Raw genomic sequence first — 25,556 nt, 5'->3', positions numbered from 1 at the left:
TTTCATGCCTGAATTGGCAAGATTTTTTTTTTCTGTTTCCCTCTTTGTCACTCTCCACACCCATTTCAATTAATCTAGTCTAAACAATTAACAATCTGAGAATTTAATGTCATCAGTGGCCTAGAGCAACTTAAAGATTCTGGGACTCATGCAGATCTGGGTCCAGGCTTGTGGGACAACTTCAAAGGGGTCAGTTTTTATCATGTTGCTCCTATCTCATAATAAATATGAATAAAACCTGGATATGGTTCATATTTGGATTGAGTGCTGGGCCTAAAATCAGAATTATTTATTCATACTATGAGTTCAAATGTGACCTCACACACTTACTAGCTGTGTGACCCTGTTGGTCTCAGTTTCCTCATCTATAAAATGAACTAGAAAAAGAAATGGCAAACCTTTTCAATATCTTTGCCAAGAAAACCCCAAATGGGGTCACAAAGAGTCGGGCACAATTGAAATAACTGAATAATAACAAAACATGTTTCATATTTAGGTTTACTACATGGTAGGTGTCCATTCCTGCATGGGTACTCAGTTTATAACATACTTCTTAGGTTTGGAATAATCATTTTTTCTACCACAGAAAATGTATAAAATTGAAAGGATTCATCAGAACCTATGAACAATTAGAGAAACAAAATTTAGCCTAAGCTTCTAGCCTCTTATCCTCCTGATACTCAGGGTAGGGGCTTCCAAGCTGTCAATGCTTCCAAAGTGGTGTGATCTAATGTGAAATTTGCTTATTGTCTTCCTGTTTTGAGCTCTACAAGTTCCTGGTCTATTAATTTGTCCCTACTTGGGCATTTCAATAGAATGATGCTAGTTAGACTCTGCCACTTTTAGCCCAGTGGGAGGTTCTGCAGCTTCAGTGACTAAACTGCAGGCTTCCCTTTGCTATGGGTCTCCTGCTCTGGTCATTTCATTGTGGACTCTTTCTGCTCTGGCTTGGAGCTAGAATGAAGTTCCTGCTCTGTTCCATAACTTTTGCCTGAATTCCATGATCAGAATTTATTCTGGTATGTTTTCTAGATCTTTTGTGAGATTTGTTGAGGTTGTACTTCCTGATATTCTGCCAACTCAATTCCCCTCAATATTCAGAAACGTAAAGCTCTCAAATAAACCAGTACATTCCTTAAACCAATGGTTTTCAAACTATGGTCTAGAGAATCCTGGGGATCTCTGAAACCCTTTTAGAGGGTCTACAAATTCAAAAATAGTTTTTATTTCCAATATGGTAAATGTCTATAAATATAACCCAGATAAACAAAAACGCTTTGGAAAGATCCTCAATAATTTTTAATAATCGGATAAAGATACTGAAAACAAAAGTTTGAGAACCACTGCCTTAAACTCTCCACCCTTATCTTTCCCTCACAAAGTAAGGAAGCTTTGTGAGTACCTAAAATAAAACAAAACAAGCAAAAAGATCATTCCATATTCACCCCCACCTGCATTCTCTAAGTCTCTCATGGTGATATTATGGAGGACTAGAAAAATCCATTTATCCTTGTCTCTGTGGAGCAGCCAGGTACAAGATGGTTCTCTTCTCCTATTATAGAATTTCTCCTACTCAAGTACTAGTTCCTCCCAAACTAATGACTTTTTGAGCATTCTCATTCATGTTACCCATGAGGCTTGAAATATTCTTGCCATTCAAGTTGCTACCAAGACTTGAAATATCCATTCTCAGCATAATTAGAGTTTCACTTTTGCTCAGAAAGACAACAGAAAAGACAGTAACTAGGAAGTAGAGAGCCAAGAATAGGCCACTTACAATATGCTCCTCTTGGAAGCTACAATTTTCATGTTTTAATGAGATCCAAGGAAGAAAAAGTATGAGAAATGAAAAGGGACCAGTTGATTCAGACTTCAGCCTTTACAGACAATTGACAAAGGTCAATCCCTCCCAAAAAGATTATTTTCCTCTTGGCTCTATCACTAATCATTTTATGCGTAGTAACTGATCACGAGGGACCAATCAGGAAAAGTGGTGATCTACGAGACATGGGATTGTTAACAAAATGTCTTTAAGGAATCCCTAAAATACTAGACAAACTTAATGGATGTCCAGATGAGTTGTCCTAAGGCACAATGAACTAGAGCAATAGGTTACTTTTAAAATAATTAGACATAAAAAGGCAACAAGGAATTTGAGATCCATGAACTTCCCTGTCAGATCACTAAAGAAATCATAAGATATTTACCATGTTCTGGTCCTAATATAGGAAAAAAAAAAAAGAGGGGAAGGATTAAGATATTGCCATATTACAGTCTAAAAGCCCTTTAAAAAAAGTGTGGGAAAATAAAGCAAACTCTCTATTTCAAAGCTCAGCTTTTATAGACCAACAGGGTCCCATCCCTTGTGCTTCCTGGTTGCCAATCTTCTTGGATAAAATGCTAGGATGAGTTAAGAGTTCATTCTCACTCTATGACTTGCCTGCTCTTCTACTCATATACAGGATCATGTCTTTACTGATCCTGTTTGTGTCACCTCTTTTGAACTATCTTTGGCAATATAGAAGGAACAGTGCCTACTTATATCTACTTTTCCTTTGAAAAGAAATCATAAAATTTCTATAGGAAAGTTATTCTTGGGATATTTATGGATTAATCAACTAATGTATTACTGGGAATTGTGAAGAATTCTTAGCTTTATAGCTTGAAAAGATTTTGCACACCATCACAAAGTGAAGAATTGATTTAAATACAACTTTTTATTTGAAAATTGTGCTATTACAATTATTCAAAAAATATGTTAAAAAGAAATGTGATTGCTATTATATTTCATAGACATTCTGGGAAATTCCTCTTGGATTTCAACTCTCTTTACAGATAAAGATGAATCAAGCCCATGAGAGATTTGGTTAAAGTAACATAGCAGGTTTGTGGGAAAATCAACTAAAGTTTGGGCCATTAAACCTTATGTTATGATTTCTTGAGTAAAATAAGTTATGGATTTGTGATCCTACATATTGTACATATTATCTCAGTGGTTCTAACTTCAGGTTTAATGTCTTCTGTTACTAAATGGATGTGGCAAAATTTGTCAATGCCTGGCTTTTCAATAATCTTTCAGGATGTTAGTAGAAAGGAAAGCTTTATCCTGAAACTTTTGAACAAGTGCTCATTAATAGTATTGAGATCCTTTCTTTCACCTTCTGTGATCCTTCAGTGACCTGAGAATGACAAATCATATACTATATTATTCCTACAATGCTGACAGATGTGTCAGAACAGTACCCATCCGTCAGCATTCTCTTTTATTCCCAAATACATGGGAAGAACTCACATGGACTCTAAACTTTATGGTAGGGAATATTTGAGAGTTCTAATAACTTAAACATGGTAACAGAGAGGAATAGAATCCCAGGACCAAGACTGCACCCTTTCATGGGTGACTGTCACAGCAAATCTCTTGAGGTTAATTTAATTCATTGCTCTAACAAAGTTAATTCTTTAACTTCTTTAGAATTAATGAGTCAGTCTAATGATCCTCAATATCTGGTCAAACTTGGTGTTGTTATAAGTATTCTTATAAGCACATGCCCTGTGTCATTTGGAACAACTGTTTCTGAACTGATGGATGCTGTCTCTGCAACATGGGTTCTGAGTGTGAATTGAGCTCTGGTTTTAGATGACCTGAATTCATACCCTACTTCTCACTATGGTACCTTGGACAAGTAACAATCTCTATGAGAGTCAGTCATCTCATCTGAAAATGAGATGGTTGGAGTAGGTAGTCCTTTAGATCCCTTCCAACAGGTAGATGGCTTAATGGATAGAATGCTGGACTTAGAATCAATAAAATCTGAATTTGAACCCTATCTCAGATGCTTGTTAGTTATTTGTTTTTCACCAACTGCCTCCCTTTCTCACTATTAAAAGAAAGAAAATAGTCATACAAATAATCCTAAAATAACCTTTCTCCTAAAATTGTGCACATATATATAATGAGATATTATATATAAAGAACTCTGTAAAACTCAAAACTCTCTATTTAATGTTAGCTATCAGATATTATATATTACAGTTCTAGATTTATAATTCTAAAAATTATTTTTTTGAGGAGAGAATGTATAAGCTTACTTTCTACACTGTCCCATGTTAAGGAGAAATTGTGCATTTATTTGTACTCTTCCAAGGAGAAAAGGTCGCTTCCCATTTAGTTTCTTGCATCATCTCTTTTTTTAAGGAACCCCCTTCTGTCTTTTATGTTTTTCCTTAGTTTTCTCTTTGTCTCTCTGTCCCTCTGGTCTCTCTTTCTGTCTCTGTCTTTGTCTCTATCTCTCTATGTCTCTCTGTTTCTGTCTCTGTCTGTATTTCTCTCTGTTTTCCCTGTCTCTTTCCCCTCATTCTCTTCCTTCTTGCCCCTCCACCTAACACTTTGGGCTCCTGCAACTTTGATCAGTCTTGTTGCCATGTGGCCTATTGAACTTCAAAATATATCAATCACTAAATACAATTATTAAAATTTAAAAATTGTGTAAGTAAGGGCTTGGGCTATAATTTCCAACTGAGGGAAAATCTTGGTGAGAAAAATCCCTCTATGAATGCAGAATGTCATCTTTGCACCTTATAGTCTTAGGCTGTTGTCCACAGCACTGAGAAGTTAAGACATTTGCTCAGGTTCTTAAATGGCTGATAAATGTCAAAGGTAGTACTTGAAACTACATCTTGTTAGATCTAAGATTGGTTCTCTATCCTCACTACACAGTTTTGGAAAAATTACATACCATCTAGAAAATCAAACTGAATGAATATCACATTCTTATCCACACCTTATATTCTCTTCCCAGTTCTTGCCTATTTTCATTCTCACTTTGTCTAAGGTCCTTTACCCTCAGCTTCTACCTCTTCTCTGAAGCTTTCCCTAATACTCTCTTCCCCTTCCCCATTAAAGGTCATTTTTCCTTCTCAAATTTCTCTTAGCACTTTTAAACTTTCCTAACACTTGTCATGTTATTTCATCTTTAGTTATGCTCATGCTATTCCCTTCTCCAAATAAATTGTAATTATTTTGAATGTAGGATCCATTTTTTCTCTTTAAATCTCCATTGCCTAATATGGTATTTTACACACACAAGATACATCATAAATACTCATTGCCATTATTACTAATTATGTTTAATATCAAATACAAACCTTTGTTTAGCATATTATTCCCTTTACAACTTAGTTACAACATACTTTTCCAGACTTATCACAAATTATTTTCTTTCATGCACACATCAGTACAAATTGGGATACTTGTTATTTCTTACAAATCAAAATTCAGTTACTACTTCCCTGACATTGAACATCCCAAGTCGGAAAAGTGATCATCACCATCTATTGTACTGTAATTTTTCCCAGTTAAGAATAAATTCCATCTCCTACATTTAACCTTTTCTAATCTTCCTAGCTGTTACCACCTTTAATTATCATGTATGTATTTTATTTATAATTTGTATACTTGTGCATCTATATTTATGTATATATTATTTCTCCTATAGAATTTAAGTTTCTTGAAGTCAGAGAATGTATCATGCATGTCTGTGTCTCTAGTACATAGCATAATGCCTACTACAGAGTAGGTACTAAATTTTATCCTTCATTTTCTATGAAGACATTATGGAGTGCAAAATAAATGCTTGCTGATTGATTTATTTGAATTGATATTTTAATTAACATCAATCATAAATATTTACCTATAAATATAATTTACTCTCCACCTCTATGTCTAGAGAGAAATGAATAACAACTATAATGAAATAAGATAAACAAAACGATGGTATTATAACTTCTAAAAGGGATCATCAATTTAAATTTTAAAAATCATTCTACTCTTTCATAATGAAGTTGATAATCTGATTATCTCAGAGATTTTGTTGATGGGATAAAACTTGCTCCAGGTTCTATAACCCTAGAAAAGCTTGGAATACATTATTGAAAATGGGTTGTTTTTGCTATTTAACAATAGTGTGTCTTGTCCATAATATCAGCCGTTAGGTGATGTGCCTTTGACCATTGCAACTTCTGGAAAATATCTAACATATGTTTAACACAGAAAAATGTCAATCTGATATTCTGGGTAGAAATCTAAAAAAAATATTCCCCAAAATTATTCATTGGCAGTATTTTATGTTAAAAAACAAAATGCATATTATTTTTAATTCTTAGTTATGGAAATATACAATGTGCGTGATTTTTATGTATTTTTTGCCTTCACTGCAAATTTCCCTAGGAATTACAAACAAAAGGCATCAGTTATAATTCTTCTACTGACCATCACAATTGAGAGCTTGAGTAAATCTGCTGTTTCAGTGGAAGTCTCTTATGAAATTTAGAATGTTCTCTTCAAAGAGAAGAGAATTTATTGTAATCATGTCAATTTTGTTTTATACTGTCAGTTCCTTTTTTTCTAATGTAATCTTGAGATTAAACTCAAAGATATAAATTTCAGATCTATAGACTTAAAATTTCTGTCACTCAATGTAACTGAATTAAATTCACTTATTTAATTAAAATCATTTATGTTTTTTCACTCTTTTATGCATAAGAAATCCTAAAGTATAGATGTCAGTTCTCTAGATGATCATTTAAACTTTTTCCATTGGCTATCATAGTGTACTGCCTTTTCCCCATTTTGAACTCATTTGAAGAGACAATTAACATTGGCCTTAAATATTAAATATAAACTATCTTTGTGGTTGCTTTTCAAAAAAACATGAGGGCACACTAAAATGTCCCTAACCTTTCTATTGCTATAAGTATAATTTCAACCATTAATTTTTCTAAGTATGGAAATGCCATTTTCAAGTAGTTAGTTCATACAGTGTTTAACAATAATCACTGACTTCTCTGCATTGTTACTACAAAATTATGAGATTTTTTTTACTTTTATGGGTCATAATAATAGAGCAAAATCATTAGCACTACTTGTTTTCATAAAAAGAACAAACTTGAGCTAAGATGTTGCATCTAATTCAAAAGCCAGCATCTTAACAACAGAATCATTTCCAATTTATATCAACTGTATATGTTGAAAATATGATGGGCCAAAAAAAATTGTACTTATCATGTATTATAGTTATTTGTGTAGGGGACATAATCCCTAACCAGAATGTTAACTTTATGAAGAATCATGTCTTCTCCAAATTTTGTGTCTTTATGAACATCTAGGACAGTGCTCTGCATAGAAAATATGCTTTGTAGATGTTTATTGAATTGAAATGAAGAATACTTTTAAAGGAAGATAATCAGTTTTGACCCTGTGTATAAACAGAGTTAAATAGCAAAGGAAAAGTGGAGGAAAGAGAGGGGAAAAGCAGTTAATTAGGAAATTTTGCAGCATTTTAAAATAATTCCATGCTAGTATCTATTGCAATAATTCTGTTCCTACCAATATTCTTCTTGTTATACTATACATTTGTGAATAGCATAATTTTTGAAGAATCAGAATTGTAAGTGGACCAGAGGACAGTAGAAAAACACAAGGTGAGTTTAAACATGTTACATATTACCAATGATGAGTTAACAGATACGTAGTGAAAAATATGATTGAAGACATGTGTGGTCAAAAGGAAAGTTACATTGACCATATAGTGAAAACAGAGAATTGTAGATAATCAGACTGCTGCACTGCTTTCCTTGAAATATTAAAGAAATAGTGAAAGATATACAGTCCTTAGTTTATTGATCTTTCTACATTTTTACATAACTTGGTTGATTTAAAGACTTACTATTAAATTTCTAAGTTTCATGATTTATTTTTACCTTTGAAAGCTTTACATTTAAGGAGGTGTAGGTGAAAAAGAGCCTGAATCTGGGTTCAATCTTTTCCCCTTATATGAAATCTTGTCTAACTCACACCCAGGAAGAGTTATTGGGTTTTTATAGGTTTTCTCTGGGTTTTTTTTTTTTTTTTTGAAGCAACAACTTTTTCAAAAATTTTCTTTGCTGATTGTGAAATCAATCAACATTTATTAAATGCCTACTATGTGTATCAGATACTCTATTAAGTCCTCAGAATTCAAAAATTGGTAAAAGGTCTTCTATATTTTTGAGCTGCTATTTCATGCACTTGTGTCTTTTTGAACATGTTTTAAAGATTCTTTTATATCAACTTTATGTTTCATTTCTTGTAAACTTAAGTCTTTGCTTTACCTCACTTTTTAATTTTTCTCTAGCCCAGAAAGTTCACATTTAAGAAATTCTGTCTAGTTATCAAGATTCTCTAATAGCTTCAGAACACTAAATTTCATCAGCAAAATTTTGTTCTTTTAAAAATTCTACATATCATAACTTCATAATATTATTCATGTCTTAATACTTGTTTCTTTTTAATCTACTTCTTGTGAAAGAAAAGAAAATTCTTTTCTCAAAAGTACTTGACATATTAGGCCACACTTGTAAGAGAAAATAGTTGTGCTTCATTGATTACACATTGACAACAGTATTCTTGAATGAAATTGCAATGATATAAGCAATGATGTTGTTAGTCTTTTGAGGGAGTCTCAGATGACCACTATCTTGAGGCCTATGTTCATTTCATAAATCTGATTTATTAAAATTTAGCATTACACATATCACATGAGACTATCTACAAGGAGGTTTAAATATTTTAGAAAATCATCATACTCTCACTTCAGTTCTGCTCTTTCCCGGAATTAATGTGTGTCTACTATCAAATATAGAGAGAAAGTAAGCATGGTATTTGGAAAAATGTCTTTATTTAGATAGGGAATGGGCTTAGAGAAAGGAAACAAGGGATGGTTCTAAATGGGCATTTCCTTAGCTGTAGAAATGTTAACATATGGAGAATCTGGTTTGCAGATGATGCAGAACTCTTGGTTATAAAATGCCAAATTTATGATAACAACAGAAAAGAAGGATCTCACAAGAGGTTACCTAATGAGTACATAAAGAAATAACAGATAATTTTTAATAATGTACACCAATATTTTGTCTTCTGCAAAATATGACTTTGTGACCTGTGGAAACTCATTTAACCTCTAAAGTCCTGAGGCAATTATATAAGATGTTAAGTTGAAGAAGAGGTATATATTCTTATTGGTAGAGGAAAGAGTAAAACATAGATCTTCTCTCTATGTCTCTATCTCTGTCTCTCATTATCTGGTCTACATATACATAGATATATTATAAACGTATTACCCCCACATATATACAAACATGTGGGTTTTTATATTGTCATATGTGTGGGTGTATGTGGGTATACATAGGATATCCACATATCCACAATACACATAAAGATATATCTCAGTTGACTCCATCAGTGCAATAAAGTTACCATATTTGGAATCTATTGTCACAACTCCATTGTTCTATATGAAGAATTCAAAATGGCATTAATTAATTGGACTGGACCAAATGTACAGAGAGAATAATAGTACTGGAAGCGATATAAGTTTGAAATCATAGGAGAACTAACAACCAAGATATTCCAAAGAGGAAAGAATGTCAAAATGCTTAGGGAAAAAAATCACATTTATAATTATTAAAGAAAGATCATTGACAAAGTGCCAGTCACAAGTAACACGTATGTTTTATAGTTATTAAAGAAAGATCTTCATTATATACTTCAACAACGATACTGTATGAAGATGTATTCTGGTGGAAGTGGATATCTTTGACAAAGAGACCTAACTCAGTTTCAGTTGATCAATGATGGAGAGAAGCAGCTACACCCAAAGAAAGAACACTGGGAAATGAATGTAAACTATTTGCATTTTTGATTTTCTTCCCGGGTTATTTTTACCTTCTGAATCCAATTCTCCCTGTGCAACAAGAGAACTGTTCGGTTCTGCACATATATATTGTATCTAGGATATACTGCAACATATTTAACATGTAAAGGACTGTTTGCCATCTAGGGGAGGGGGTGAAGGGAGGGAAGGGGAAAAGTCAGAACAGAAATGAGTGCAAGGGATAATGTTGTAAAAAATTATCCTGGCATGGGTTCTGTCAATAAAAAGTTATTATTAAAAAAAAAAGAAAGAAAGATCTTTGATAAAATATCAATCACAGGTAATCTATAAACTTTATTTTATATATTTCTACAAAAATGTTTATGTGAATAGTCAAAAGATAAATTTTTGAAAACAGTATTTTAGAGCAGATAATAGTTTTGCATTCAGGAAATTGACTGAAAAGTGAAGATAATTTAAGATACCACTATGCTTGTTGTTTCTTGATTACAAAAAGCACATGATGCAGCAGAGCAAAATATTGCCTTCCACAGTGTGTATTCTAACCATATGTTAAAAAATAATGATATACTCAATGGATAAATGGTTGCTTTTGGAGTAAGAAAAACATGATTCTATGTCCTTCTTCAGTGATATGATTGACCTTGAATAAAACATTTAGTGCTTCACCACCAAAACAAAGTATATGAAGTTTCTATTTCTTGAGTTTCCTATACTTAAAAAGTCATGACTCTAGACTCCCTACAAATTCATTCATTTGTGGAAGCAAATCCATATTGTTCAGATTCTGATACAGACTTGAATAAAGCTGAACATAGAGTTGGTAAATCAGTATAAGCATGTTGAAAAGACATCAGAGATGGATGATGAGCAGGATTCACAAATGAAATATGGATAGGCAGAGCAAGGAGGATTGACTTTGGGAAATTGAACAATGCTTTTAGTAATCTTAGTCTTTAATATGTATTTTTGAAACAAAGGTTCACAGATTTTAATGCCATTTTTTTTCTCTGTGATCCTACATGGATATGTTGTTGAATACTAAGTTTGTAAAGAATTAAAGTAGTGATTCACGCAAAAGATAACAGGGAAATGGATAGTAAGAATAAAATAAAGATGAGATATCATATATATATATATATATATATATATATACATATATATATATATATATATATATATATATATAGAGAGAGAGAGAGAGAGAGAGAGAGAGAGAGAGATAAAGGAAGGTCAGGCCAGAAGAGAGATTTTGAGGAACCTCCAAAAAAGTATACTCCCTCTGGAGCTTTTAGGAGTGGATATGAATAAGATGCATAAAGGATGAGAAATTCCCCATATCAACAAGATCATAGATTCCTTGAAGTATCAAAATATATTTAAGAAATTATATTAGGCTTTCAGGATATAAAAATAAAGTTGCTACTATTCCTGCCTTTAAGGTACTTATGTTCTTACTGATTTGGTAAGGATGAGATAGCAAAAGGAAGCGAGATAGAGTAAGGTACAGCTCAGGAAAACTGGACTCTGCCTTGAGTTCCAAAGAAAGAGGAATTGAAGCACAATTCAAGATAGATACTGAGAGTAAAGACTACATTAAATTAGTCTGTGGAGGTTTTGGGATACAATCTCTATACAGAGAGGTCATTGTAAGCCCTTGTTCTTTATTCTTTTAAATTGATAGAGGATAATAATGTTAGGAAAATTCTATGCTCAAATTCAGGGAACCTTATCAGTTTTGGTTGAGAGGGTTCAGAGGAGAGATATTTCAAAATGAAAATGAGAGAAAGAACTGGGTATATAAAAAGGACCTTATTCTTCAAGTGATTGCAGATCTATGAAATACGAAAGAGAGAGAGAGAGAGAGAGAGAGAGAGAGAGAGAGAGAGAGAGAGAGAGAGAGAGAGAGAGAGAGAGAAGGACAAAGGAAGAAAAGAAGGGAGAAGAAAGACAGAGGCAGAGAGGGAGGGAAGCATAGGGGAAGGGAGGGAAAGAAGTAATGAGAAAGAGAGGGAAAGAGAAAGAGAGAGGGGGAAGGAAACAGTGGAAGAGAGAAAGAGAAAAAAGTACATACATGACAATCTGAGAAAGGGATAGAGAATGCTCAAAGCATTCTTTGAGTGGGAACTGCCAAGATGAGAAAGAAACATACTCCAAATATGAGTTTACTGTTACAAAGCAGAGACATGAAGTGAAAAATACCTGATCAAGATAGAGTAAATAGACTATTTTGATAGGAATGTGTGATACATGAAGGAGATTAATTTCTAATCAGCCTGGAAAAGAATTGAAATGCTGGACTGTTAAAAGTTTTCAGTACAAAACTGAGTAATTTGTACTTTCTCCTAGAGGTAATAGGAAACCATTTAGAGTTTTGGGGCAGGAGAATAACATGATTAGAATTGTGCTTTGGAGGATTGTGTCAAAAGAAAAAAATCTAGAAGTCTGGGAGTTCAAGCCTGAAAGTCCTCATTATCATGTGGTATCATAAATTAAATTATAAAAACAGTAGGTGCAAAAGTTTCCTATTCATCACTCAAATTCATTATTCTCCTCCTAAAATTTATTTTGCCTTATTTCACTAAGCCTTTTTTTTTTTCTAAAGATGGAGTAAGTTAAGCAGTTAATAGAGGTTAAACAACTTACTTAAGATTATCTACTGAGTCATGGAGAGTAAGGTACAGAATTCTTAGCTTTGAGCTATGATTTGCCTAGCTCCTGGGGCCTTGCAGCCTTGCCTGAACTAGCTTAAGAATGCAAGTCCCTGAACAACTTAAGACATTAGCATTATCATCAATGATTGACGAAACAGAGAAACCTAAATCTCTGAACACTATATTTGGATGTTAAAAAAAGTCTGTGAGTTCACATTCAAGTATAATGCCAAACTGGGAATTCACCCTTGGAACTTCACTGAAAATTCTGTAGACATAGAAAGCTACAAATAGATATATCCATGAGATAATATACCAATCCATATATCCAAGAAGTGAAAAATGAAAGCACATTTCTGTAAATCTCTGCTGAAAAATTGATGTTCACTGGGGAAATTGACCTTTTTTAATATTAAATCAAAGCATTACCCACTTGCATATGAACTGTACATTAAAGATAAACACAAAGATGAATGGGCCAATATAAACTGATTTTAAAAGCAAACAAATATTTTATGTAGCATTTTATTTCCTTTGATTCACTTTTTTTCATGCTAGAAGTCAATTATTTTGCTTCACTCAAAGGGTTGTGGGGAAAATAAAGATGACAATAATGATTGAGCATATATAAAACTTTTTAAACATGCAACAAGTTCTCAAGTTATAGCTTATTTTCTTGGCCCAAAAAATAAAAAAAATTTCCAAAGTGATCTATTGGGAGAAAATTTCCTGGATTATAATGTATTCTGCTAATAAAATAGATTGTATAATAGCTATAGAATTGAACTTGAAATCAGGAAGACTGTGGTTGAATCTTGCCATATACAATTCCCAGCTATGTATCTCTCTAAAAATCATTTATCCTTTCTTAGTTTCAGTTTCTTTAACTGTAAAATGGGGATAGTAGTAGCATTTACTTCAAATCAAACTTATAAAGTTATTTGGAAACATAATGCATTATATAAATGTTATTGCTTTCATCACCATCATTATTAATCACAATAATAATTACTCAAGACTCTTAAATAAAGAATGCATCATGACTTTCTTCTTTTTGCTCATGTCAATTAACTTCAGTTTAGCACTTATATCTCCTACTTTGCTATATCCAATATGTTTTGATCCATCCTATTCCATTGTTTGCCTTCTTCTTTACTTTATTCAGTGAGCATTTAACATCACTAACTCTGGGTTAGTAGTTAAGAGGTCCCCCCCGCCAAGGTTGAAACTATTTAATATCATTTCCTATAAATTAATAAATTCAGCTTTAAGGAAAGACTAACCATATGAGTCACACTACAATGAGTAGACAGACAAGAGTTAATTTCAAAAGAAAAATCTGGAGAAAGGAAAATTATGACAAGTGATCATCTTCCCGATGTATATTATCTTTTCATATTTCTTGTCCTTTCTAACCATACAATATATTAAAGGAAAATTGCACAACACTGGAAAAAGAAAACTTATCTCAGGATTTCTCTCAAAAGCACAAGCATTTGTGTGTGAAGTACATTGAGCTCTTTAATGGGAAAGTGATAGAGCTAAAAGAATTGCTCATTGTGCCAATACAAAAGAAAAGAAATTAAGTCTAATGCTTGCTAAAATTTTTACCTCAAATAACTGTATAATAGAGGTTTTTGAGTATGTACATGTATACACATATATACATACATGCATACATATATAAAATATGTACATATATTGATTTTGTCTGTGTCTGACTCCCTTCCTCCCTCTCTGTTTCTCTCTCCATTCTTTCCTTCCTCCCTCCCCTTTAATTAGCCACACAGGCTAGACTCCTACAAAAATGTTTTACCATTAATGGCCAACTCTCTAGAATAACAACAATCTCTTCTTCCTCTCATTATGTTGGCAAATTTTAAAGGAAAAGCAATTAGCTGACACAGTCTGAAAAGCTTTGCAAAGCTAAGTAACACATACATTGCAGTCTCTGGTTCTGATCAGTATAAAAGGAAATAGTCATGGCATGAAGAAATACCAAATCTTTCTAGTTAGCTTGTGTCCTGTGTTTTCAAGTAAATCATTAGTCATTCCATTCACTATAAAAATTGGTCATCTGGGGCTTAGATTGGCCCTTTCTGATATACTTCAATGTGCATGTTTTATTTATTTCATTGAGATCCTGTGGGGAAGCAGGTGGTTCAGGCATGTAACATTAACCTTCAAGCCAAGGTCAAATGGAAGAAGAGATAATACCATATGAGACCAGGTGCTTAAGTCCACCAGTCACTCTTTTTACTAGTGAGCTGCTTTTTTTTTAGTTTTTTGCTGTTGAGTCCACCATATTTAATTTTAACCTTATATGGTTTTGACTTTGACTTAGTGTCCTACTGTATGAGCTTTATTTGCCATCAACTGTCTGTGTTGCATGTTGTACTCATCAAATATTTATTGAATTGAATCAGTTCTGATATTCTGTGTTCCTGATACCTAATTGGCTAAACTTCTAGATTTTTGTGTTTCTGATCCTAGCTTATAGACTTGACCTTAATTTCTCATTGCCACCTTTTCTTGATTCCTTGGTTTGGTGGTCATGTTCTTGGATTATGCCCTGATTCTAATTAATTCTTTGTTGCTTCTTTTCCTGTCATTCATATTATTTTTACAACTGAAAACTATAAGAATGCTCTTAGACAAAGCTTTCTTACCTCTGTTGTTGTGGACCATTTTGGCAGCCTAGTGAATGAAATCTATGCAATTCTTTCTTAATAGTATTTTATAATAATAAAAAAGATCATATTATTGCAATGGAAAGTAATAACATTGAAATGCAGTCAAAATATTCTTTACAAAGCAAATTTAAGGTTCACCCCCCACTTCATACACATTAAAAATCTTTGCTCTGAAGATACTTGTAACTATTGCATGAATGTAATTTTAAAAAAAAATTATTTCTTTTAAACATTTGGATAATGTGACTCTTATTTTCAATCCTTGCATTGGTTATTAGGAAACAAGTTTCCTTGTACAAAATTATAAAAGTTTATACTTACCACATTGTATAGACAAAGATGCTATCACTGACTTTAAAACTCTACTTTAGATTTATGTCATCTTTAATAAGATGATAAAATAAACAATATATAATACAATTTTACTATTAATTAATACCAATTACTTCATTATTAAATTATTTGCCTTGATAATCAACCTATTATCTTGGCTGCCTTTCTTATGTCATAAAAGATTCACAAACATGGGTAACAAAATGGCTATTCTGATTGATAGCATGGAATATAAGCTTCAAAGTTAGTCAAATTCCTTTGAACAGAAATTTTTAATTACATGTCATGCAAATCACTGCAAATTGTGCTGGGGAACAAAGACATGGCTCCCACCCACATAGAGCTTATTCTCTAGTAGGGAGATATAACATATTTGAAATATTTGTCCTGCTTAAATATCTCAAAATATTTGTAATTTCATGTCTCCACCAATGTGGATAAATGACAGTTCTTCTTCCTCCTTCTTAATTCAGTAAAATTTATTTTTAAAAGAAATCTTAGAAAGAAACTTCTGCTTATTAGGAAGGAAATAAGCATTTCTTAAGCCCATATGTGTTAGGCTCTCTGCTAAATACTTGACAAAATCATCTCTTTTGGTTTCTACTACAGTCCTGTTAGTTAGGTGACATTATTATCTCCATTTTACATGTAAAGAATCTGAAGCAGACAGAAGTTAAATAACCACAGTTAATAGGTGTCTGAAGCTGGATTTGAACTCAAGTTTTCCTGGCCCTACAAATAGTGGGTCAGTTTTCAATGGCTTTTTTAGAATCATAGGCACATAAGTCATAGCTTATAAACTTACCTTTCTGCTCAAGGGAGTCATCAGGATAGTTCTTTAGGATAGAACTCTCAATACTCAAATGGATTTGTGATTTTATCAGTTCTGGAGTCCTTTCCAACAGTAGAAATCACAGACCATCCAAAGCTGCTCATTTCATGCTGTCCTTGTTCATGGTCTCCCAAAAGTTTTTCCTGGGAAGGGCATGAAGAGAGGGGAAGATCTTCCCTATAGAAAGTTGGATGCCTTCCTTGCTTTTTTCTAATAAATAACTTTTCTCATGGAGATGTTTCTCTTGGAAATATCTTTTGGAGATATCTCTGAGAAAAGCTATTTGTCAGAAAAAGGCAAGGAAGGGGAGGGGAAGAAAGGAAACAGAGAGAAGAATAATTAAAAACAAACAAGGCTGGAAGAAAATATTAAAATATTAGTTTCTCAAGTACTTTATATTAATTTGATATCTGTTTACTTTGAGTTGAAAATATGGTTTTCAATATTCTTTGTTATATTCATATGTAAGAGATAAAAGTGTTCTTTTTAAAGAGTCTCAGTGTCTGTTTTTATCTTGAAGTAACCTATCAAAGGAACCATCCACAACTTAATGATTAGCTAATTCACACATTTTTTCCCCTTCAGAAAACCTTTACACTGAATGAACATATTCATTCAATTTATCCTAGAGCTATGTGTGAAAGAGCAAATTTTGTATTTGACCTGCATGTTTAAGGGAAATAATTTAATCTGAAGTGGCTGATTCATGTGTGGCTGTTTCATTGATATACAGTATATCTTATTACCCTTTCAGAAATGCATGCAAGATATTCTTTATTTGTGTTAGCATTATATGTGGGAATCTATTCTAGAGAACAATTATGTAGCTAATATGACCATGTGGCAAAGTGAATAGGACACTAAATGTTAGAATGACTTGGATTCAAATTTCATCTCTGACACATTAATTGTATTATTATAAACAAGTCACTTCCCTTTCCAAAAGATTAGTTTGCTTTTATGTAAAAATGGCATAATTATTTCTAAAATATTTTTATCATAGGGTTGTTATGAGGATTAAAGGAGGGAAAGAGAAAGAGGAGATAAGCATTTATTGAATGACCAGATGTGTCAGACTTTGCAAGATAGATGCTATTATTACCCCACCACTTTTCTAGTTGAGGAATCTGAGGCAAAGTGGTTACGTTACTTTTCTAAATTCACACAGCTAATAAGTCTCTAAAGCTGGATTTGAATTTAGCTCTTCCTGATTCCAGCCCAACTCTATTCACCGAGCTATGAGATGCCTCCAAAGAAATATTATCCATAGAAAAATGTACATAAAACGCTCTGAAAACCTTAAAGTGTTACTTAGATATCCACTGTTATTGTGGGTACTTTTTTTTTTTTTACCATTGTCTGTCCTGAACTAAATATTTTATTGTATTGTAGTTGCCCTATATGCCTAACATATTACACATAAAAAATCCCCCACCGGTAATGGTCTCAAAACTGCATTTTTAAAATGACTACTATGTGCAGTATGCTGTTCAAAGCTCCAGTTTGGAAGAATAGTGTTTAGAAAAAAAAAGACAAAAATCCTTCCTTTCAAGGAATTTATATCAGCTTCAGTTTTCTCATTTGTAAGGTGGCCATAACATTAGCCTCATAGAGTTATGAGGATCAAATGAGATAATATTTGGTGCTCCTGGGGTTCTGAGTCTCTGAAGAATCTGCTTTAGACTTTAGATGTATGTTTATCCCTTTTTATATACTTGTTCTTTGTTTTTAGTTCCTTGAGGCTCACCATCTCTTTATACTAATATCTAAAGAAACAAATGAATTATTGCTCTGTTTTATATTTTCAACTTACAACTTATTTTTTCAACTAACAAGAAAAAAAAAAAAAATTAAATCTCCATACTCCAAGAGGTCCATGTTGGGGAGAACCACTGCTGAAAATTAGTGGAATAACTTGATGGGCAGTCATGTATGAATTGTGCACTGGAACCTTCACACCTGAGGAATTCATAGATCACTTTGAGTATTTGATTAAGTCCTAGTCCAAAAACATTTTTCTGTTATGCTCTAAGTGAAGATGCTCTCTTGAGGATTTGATGGGATACTCTGCAGCTGCCAAGAAAATAGACTTTTACTATTTGGATGTATGTGGGCTACAATTCTATCCAGGGAGCACAACACTATCCACTATATCTTTGTAAAGCTATTAAAACACTCATACCAGCTCCACCCTTCCATATCCTAGTCATGTTACTTTTCAGGGATGTGGGGACTATGTATTTATTATGTACATTAAGAAGGAGAATGTTCCCCTAGGCATAGCCTCAATCTTATTATAACAACCTGTTCACTATGTGGAAGAGATATATTGCTTGATTATGGACTAAAGGGCCTAAAATCAAAGTACACTCAATTGAACTGATAAATAATTATTAAGGGCTTATATGCTGCACATATGTATGTAGAAGCAGAGACAGAGACAGAAATAGGCAGGTAGAAATACAAAAAGAAACACAAAAATGTAAGAGAGTGAGTTCCCTTTTATAGCAAAGCTATAAAACACGTTATGACAAATATTTTAATGCTTTCACGTGCACGATTCCATTCTTTACTAATGCAACCATTCTGTGCCTTAGTACATTGATTTTCAAGGTATGGACCAAAGAATCATTTTGGGGGTGTCTCTGAAACCCTTTTAGGGTTACAAATTCAGAATTAGTTTTTATATTTTAATATAGATTAAATATATTAAACAATATTTTAATAAAATATTAATATAATAATATGATGCTTTATTTTTAAATATAATATTTTATTATTACAAATATAACCCACATAATTAAAAAATCTTTGGACATCTTCAATAATTTTTAGTAGTATAAAGATACTAAAAACAAAAGTTTGAGAACCACTGCCTTAGTATGGATTTCATGAGTTATGGGGGCTGACAAATCATCATGACCTGGCGACTTTCTGGCAATGAGCTTCTCCAAACTGAGGCTTGTCCTCAGGGATAAACAGTCCATCATTTAATCTGTACTTAGTTTATAATAATACACAAGTATGGCATACCACATATCAAATGATGTCCATGGAAAAACTACAGACAGTAAAATCCTGATACATCTTAAAAGCCCATTTCTTGGGAATTAACAATACTAGATCAATAAGATAAATCTATTTTAATAATAAATAATAAATAGTTCTATTGATGGAAATGCATTGCCAAGTCATGGGGCAGAGAGCATATCAAGGTTAGGAAAGTAAGAATTCTGTAAGGGGCAACCTTTATAATGTGAAATGTCTAACAGCAATAGCAAATTCTTGGTTCTCCAAGGGGCAAGGTATTACAAACCTGTGACAATTCGTGTTGTTACAACTCCTCCAAAATCTAGCTCTTGTAAATATGAGTTGGCTATGGGAGGCTTCATTTCTGTCCTATGATTAGGACTATGTAACACCTATTATTACGAACTTAGGAGAAAATATGTCTACTCGGTAAATCTAATGACCAAATTTGACTCCCAAGACCATAAGTGAAAAAAAATTTCCTTGCTTCTTTGCAGAGATGAGGGACTATGGCTATAGACCGCTGATTATAATGTCTTTACTGGTTGATTTTGTCAAACACTTTTTGCCCTTTATTTTATTTCACTTTTTTGTTTCTTTTATAAAGGAAATCTCTCTGGAAGGACTACAGAAAAGGATGCAGTGGAATATAAGTGATATTTAAAACAGATAAATAAAATTTATTATTAAAGGTGCATTTATAGAAAGTAATCTCAAAATACTGCTTTAAATTATTTGTGAGAAAAGAACTAGTGTAGATGCTGGATATAGAACTGTATTAAGTAAAGAATGATCTGTAGGGTTCCTTACTTTCCACTCAATGAAACTACTGGAATAATCCAGGACTCAAAAAACTAGGTATATCCTCTGACCTCTATTAGAAATAGCACTAGGATTAAGAATAGCCAAGGATATAAGATTTTAGATTTAGAACTTGAAGGGACATCAGAGATTATCTAGTTCAATTGTTTCATATTGCAAATGAAGAAACAAATCCAAAGAAAAAGAAGTGACATACACACCAAAGTCATATAGGTGACACAAGTTTAATAAAGGTGATTTGTTATTGTTATTTCCATTAATATTATGATAATCAATCATGTATGTTGTTTTTCAAGTTCTAATAATTTCATTTTATATCATCAGTTTATATGTCTTTTTATTCTTCTTTGTATTCATCATATTCATCATTACATTACATTCATGTCCCACAATTTGTTTAGCCATTCTCCAATTAATGGACATTTACTTTTTTTCTCCCTCAGTTCTTTTCTACTACTAAAATTGCCACTATAAATATTTAGTTGCATATGAGATCTTTCTTTTTGTCATTTGACTAGAACTAGAATTTCTGGTTCAAAGGTTATGAACATTTTAATCATTCTCTTGACATAATTCAAAATTGCTTTCCGGAGTAGTTGGAAAAATTTACAGTTCTACCAACAACATATTAGCATAAATGTATATATTATTAATGCCAGAAACATTTTCTGTGGCACAAAAGTATTTATTCTGTGATAAATCAAGTTTTATGGATTGTGATGAATGCTGAATGCTTCTAGGGGACAGTAACACAAAAAATAATAGTGTCGCAATTTTAAATCTTGCCTAAGGGACATGAATACCTTGTCCCTTCTCTCCCTATGTCAATTAAATTTTGATTGGAGGTTTATGATTGGTATACAGTATGGAGAACAATGGGAGGACTCTGAAAGAACAAGGGTCATGGTATATAGGGGAATACAGAAAAGGGTATAGGATGTAGAGGTCAGAGGACATACCTTGCCTTTAAGTCAGTTTTCCTAGAGTATCCTTTATGATTAAAATATAGACTAAAGCACTGGAAAAACTAACTCCATTGGAAATAGTTTTATTATAGTGCCTATAGGATCTTGTATGTCCCTATAGGAATCAAACAAAAGAATTAATGGGTATCAACATGGAACTGGACTTAGCTCTCCACTTTCTTGTTTTATAGAAACATATGAACAGATGTGAGAGGCTAATGACTTTTGGTCCCAGTAGCTTTTAGGCAGATTAAAGATTGTGAGCCATGCCAAAGATTTGATGCTGTATCTCATTACCCATATCCCAAGTCATGTAGTCCCTTAGTGCTGTTATTGCAACAGTCTGTATTGCAAATTTTTCTCTGTATACATCTGTCTGGTTTTCCAGTCGATGTCACCAAGTACTAATGCCAGCCCCTCGAACGTTTTTATCCTCTCTCTCGACAGGAGCCTATGGCTGACTTTGCAGGCAGTTATCTTGGCAGCCTCCTAGCAACTTCAGGGTCTGCCACTTAATTAACTGTTGATGGGCCATCTGGGCTGTTCGGCATTTTTGCATGCCGCCGCTTTCTCTCACTCACCTTGAAATCTGGAATTTAGACACATTTGTCTATTTATGAACAAAGCCCCTGTGTAACCAGAGAGGTTTCCCCAAAGACCATAATGAAGTTGTAGGAAAAAGCTGCTACTTTTGATTAGCTTTAATTTAGAAAGAGGAGAGCCCGAAATGGGAAGGTTAGCATAAATTTTCATTTTTGTTGGTTTTCACGTGGCTTTTTATCCAAATTCTGAGGTCCAATGTGGCATTTGGCTTCCTCCAAATCAGACTGGTCTGGGTTCCAGCTTCCTTATGTAAATTCCGTTCAATTAGAAGGGAATAAATTAGGGCATGGGGACATGATGGCAAAATGTTAGCTACAGTTCTGATAAGAAGCAGAGTGTTTATGCAAAAATATCAATACCTCACACATAATTTCCTTACACTGCTTGAAAGAAGCATGCCATTTGCTCACCAAGGACTCTGTGAATCAGAAGCTGTATGTAGAAGCCGCCTGCTGTTGGTATCACTGTTTTGAGGATATATGTAATCCATTTCCTTATGAATAAGTCTTCAGTCTGTTAGCCTACGGTGCCAGTAATTGAGAACAAACTGTCTAAAATGGGCACATATATAACAAGTTGGAGGGGGAAAAAGAAATAAAGTTTAATATACTGCAGGGTTTTCTAAGAGACATTTGTTGTATAAGAAATCTTTAAAATTGCAAACATGTAAAGATATAAATTCTCCCCTTTCCTGGGTGAAAGTCTTTAGACATGGTGTTCCATTTGCACTCTGTGACTTTTTTTTCTTTGATTAAATGATTTTTAGGGGATTCTTTTTATTTATTTATTTATTTGCCAAGGCAATTGGGGTTAAGAGACTTTCCCAAGGTCACACAACTAGGAAGTATTAAGTGTCTGAAGCCACATTTGAACTCAGGTCCTCCTGTCTTTAGAGCTGATGCTCTATCCACTATACCAATTAGCTGCCCCTGTATTCCTTCTTTAAATATTAGACCATAGCAATGACTGGAGCAAGAATGTATGAAGAGGCATAGTGTACTATATTAGGGCAAAAATGCCAGTCTTGGAGTGTGGAAGTTCTGGGATAAAAGTGTCTTGCCACTGACACATTCTGACACAGGACAAGTCGCTTAAACAATCAGTGTTTCCTACAATTACTCATTACAGAGAAAATGCTTTGGTGGGGGGAGGTTTTTTTTTTTTTAACTAAGAATTTGCTAGAACAAAGAAATAACAGGCTAGTTTATGCTATTTAACAATACATGAAACTGATTTGCTGAATATAAGTATCTGGACTAGAAAATACAAAAGCACATCTGAAAAGTGATTGTGATAAAATTTTTAAAGTGGAATCTCAAAAAAAAAAATGTTCAAATTCATCAATTACATAAAATTTGTGCTCATTATCCTATTTTATTTACTTTATTTTCTTCTTATTTTATAGATTTTTGGAAAGAGTTTTTTTCTCCCTCTTGGTTCATATGATATAATATTACTGTATTGAGTTGAATAAAATATTGTGAACATGCTTACTCTGAAAAATAATATTCTTGCTATATTTCTTATGATAGTGTATAAGACTTCAAAGATGAAATTTATCTTCATTTTTAGTGGTATATTCGCATCAGTTGTCACTCCAAATTGCCTCTGCCCAGAGCTGGAACTCAAGCTGAGTGACTGGAGCTATGCCCCAGGTGGTAACATGGCTGGGAGCAGAGAGCTTGGCAACCTGATCAGCTCCTTTCTCTTAACCTATTTCAGGCTAAAACTCTCCCAGTCCAATAGCCTCTAGGTCTGTTTTATGAAGCTCTGTCCAACCACATGGCCTGAGGACTGCCCTCTCAATGGATCAAATATCTGTGAGGGATAACAGTGGAAAGAGGAACTGCTAAATGGGGAAATAATGAAGGACTAGAGGTAATAACTAGGCCTGTCAGCTCTCTTCCCTCTCATCCATAGTAAACTTTTACTCATTGTAAAATGTGCAAAATAATACTTATACCACCTGCTTCACGTTTTTGGGAGAAAAACATTTAACAAACTGTAAAATATTCTATGAGTTTAATATATCACACATTCATCTGACTTCCAAGTAACAAATTCTAGGCAGTAGCATGTTATAGAACAAGAACACATTATGTATTTTTCTAGCAAATTTTCTTCTTCCCTCCCTCACTCCCTTCTTCCTTCCTTCCTTCCTTCTTTCTTTCTCTCTTTCTCTCTCTTTTTCTTTCTTTCTTTCTCTCTCTCTTTCTCTTCTTCCTTCCTAGTTTCTTTTCTTTCTTTCTTTCTTTCTTTCTTTCTTTCTTTCTTTCTTTCTTTCTTTCTTTCTTTCTTTCTTTCTTCTTTCTTTCTTCTTTCTTTCTTTCTTTCTTTCTCTCTCTCTTTCTCTTCCTTCCTTCCTTGCTTCCTTCTTTTTTTCTTCCTTCCTTCCTAGCTTCCTTTCTTCTTTCTTCTTTCTTTCTTTCTTTCTTTCTTTCTTTCTTTCTTTCTTTCTTTCTTTCTTTCTTTCTTTCTTTCTATCAGTACAGCCATAGAGTCATTACTGCTTTTCTGACTCCCTCACAGAACAGATTTATAATAGGGCCAAAGTAGTATAAACAGTAACATGCCTCAACTTTGACCTGAAAGATCTGCAGTTCCTTCTAGGCTTCACTAAATACTTAGCACTTCTTTTTCTTTCCTTTTCTTTCTTTTCTTTTCTTCTCTCTCTCTCTCTCTCTCTCTCTCTCTCTTCTTTCTTTCTTTCTCTTTTCTCTCTCTTTCTTTCTTTCTTTCTTCTTTCTTTCTTTCTTTCTTTCTTTCTTTCTCTCTTTCTCTCTCTTTTTTCTTTCTTTCTTTCTTTCTTTCTTTCTTTCTTCTTTCTTTTTCTTTCTTTCTTTCTTTCTCTCTCTCTCTCTTTCTTTCTTTTTTTCTTTCTTTTTTTTCTTTCTCTCTTTCTTTCTTTTTCTTTCTAACCAGACCCAGGATTTAAGATGTGGAGGGAGCTTAACATGAAGGACTTTCTCTATCAGAACTGATTGTCCTCTTCTCAGTAATTTATAAGTTTAGAATTTGCTAAGGACACTTAGAGATTAACTAAATTGCCTTGGGTTGCACAACCTACAGTAGAGACAGAACCTGAACCCTATTCTTCTTGAACCCAAAGCTAGCTGTCTAGTTATCATTTCACATTACTTCTTCCCTAGTTTCATAAGTTATGGTAAATATTTTTATAGTTCATATGAACTTTAGAAATCATGTGGTATACTTCATGAATTTGAAAGATGAGGAAATTGAGCATCAGAATTGTATTTTGCCTTGCTCAATAGGTATACAGTATCTTTAGACAGGTGGATTTTTGCTCTGCATCTGCTACGCATAAAGATCGAAGTCCTAAACTAATATGGTGTAGATGTATCTCTTACAGTGTGATCTGATATGTCATTTGATTATTCTTTAACCTATTATCTCTCCTACTGAATGATAGCAAGTATAGAGCCTTGTATATAGTACTATGCTCAATAAATATTTGTTTGATCAAATTCTTGAATGATCAAGAAAAGTCTAGTCAGATTTGCCTCAGAGTGGCTGTGTGACTCTTAGCAAATTTCTTTATCGATAAAATGAATATATTACTAGAACCTGCTTTACAACTTGGGAAGATCAAATGAGTTAAAATATGCAATGTACTTTGCAAGCCATTAAGCACAATTTAAATGCTAGCTGTGTTAATTATCACTGTCATTATTACCAGGACTATTAATAATTAATATTAAGAATACTATTATTATTATTACCAGGACTTAGGGAAGACCACTGAATGAAGTTTACTCCATCCTGCTAGATCTTTGCTGCTGTTACCTATCAAAGTCCAGATTACTCTCCTCCTCAGTTCTGTATTTATAATCTTTTTTCTCAACCATACTGCTCTTTTGTTGTTGTTGTTCCTCAACATTCTCTAGTTCCATAAC

The sequence above is a fragment of the Antechinus flavipes genome, chromosome 3 (genome assembly GCF_016432865.1).
Source record: "Antechinus flavipes isolate AdamAnt ecotype Samford, QLD, Australia chromosome 3, AdamAnt_v2, whole genome shotgun sequence".
Lineage (NCBI taxonomy): Eukaryota > Metazoa > Chordata > Mammalia > Dasyuromorphia > Dasyuridae > Antechinus > Antechinus flavipes.
Note: the sequence above shows the minus strand (reverse complement) of the source record.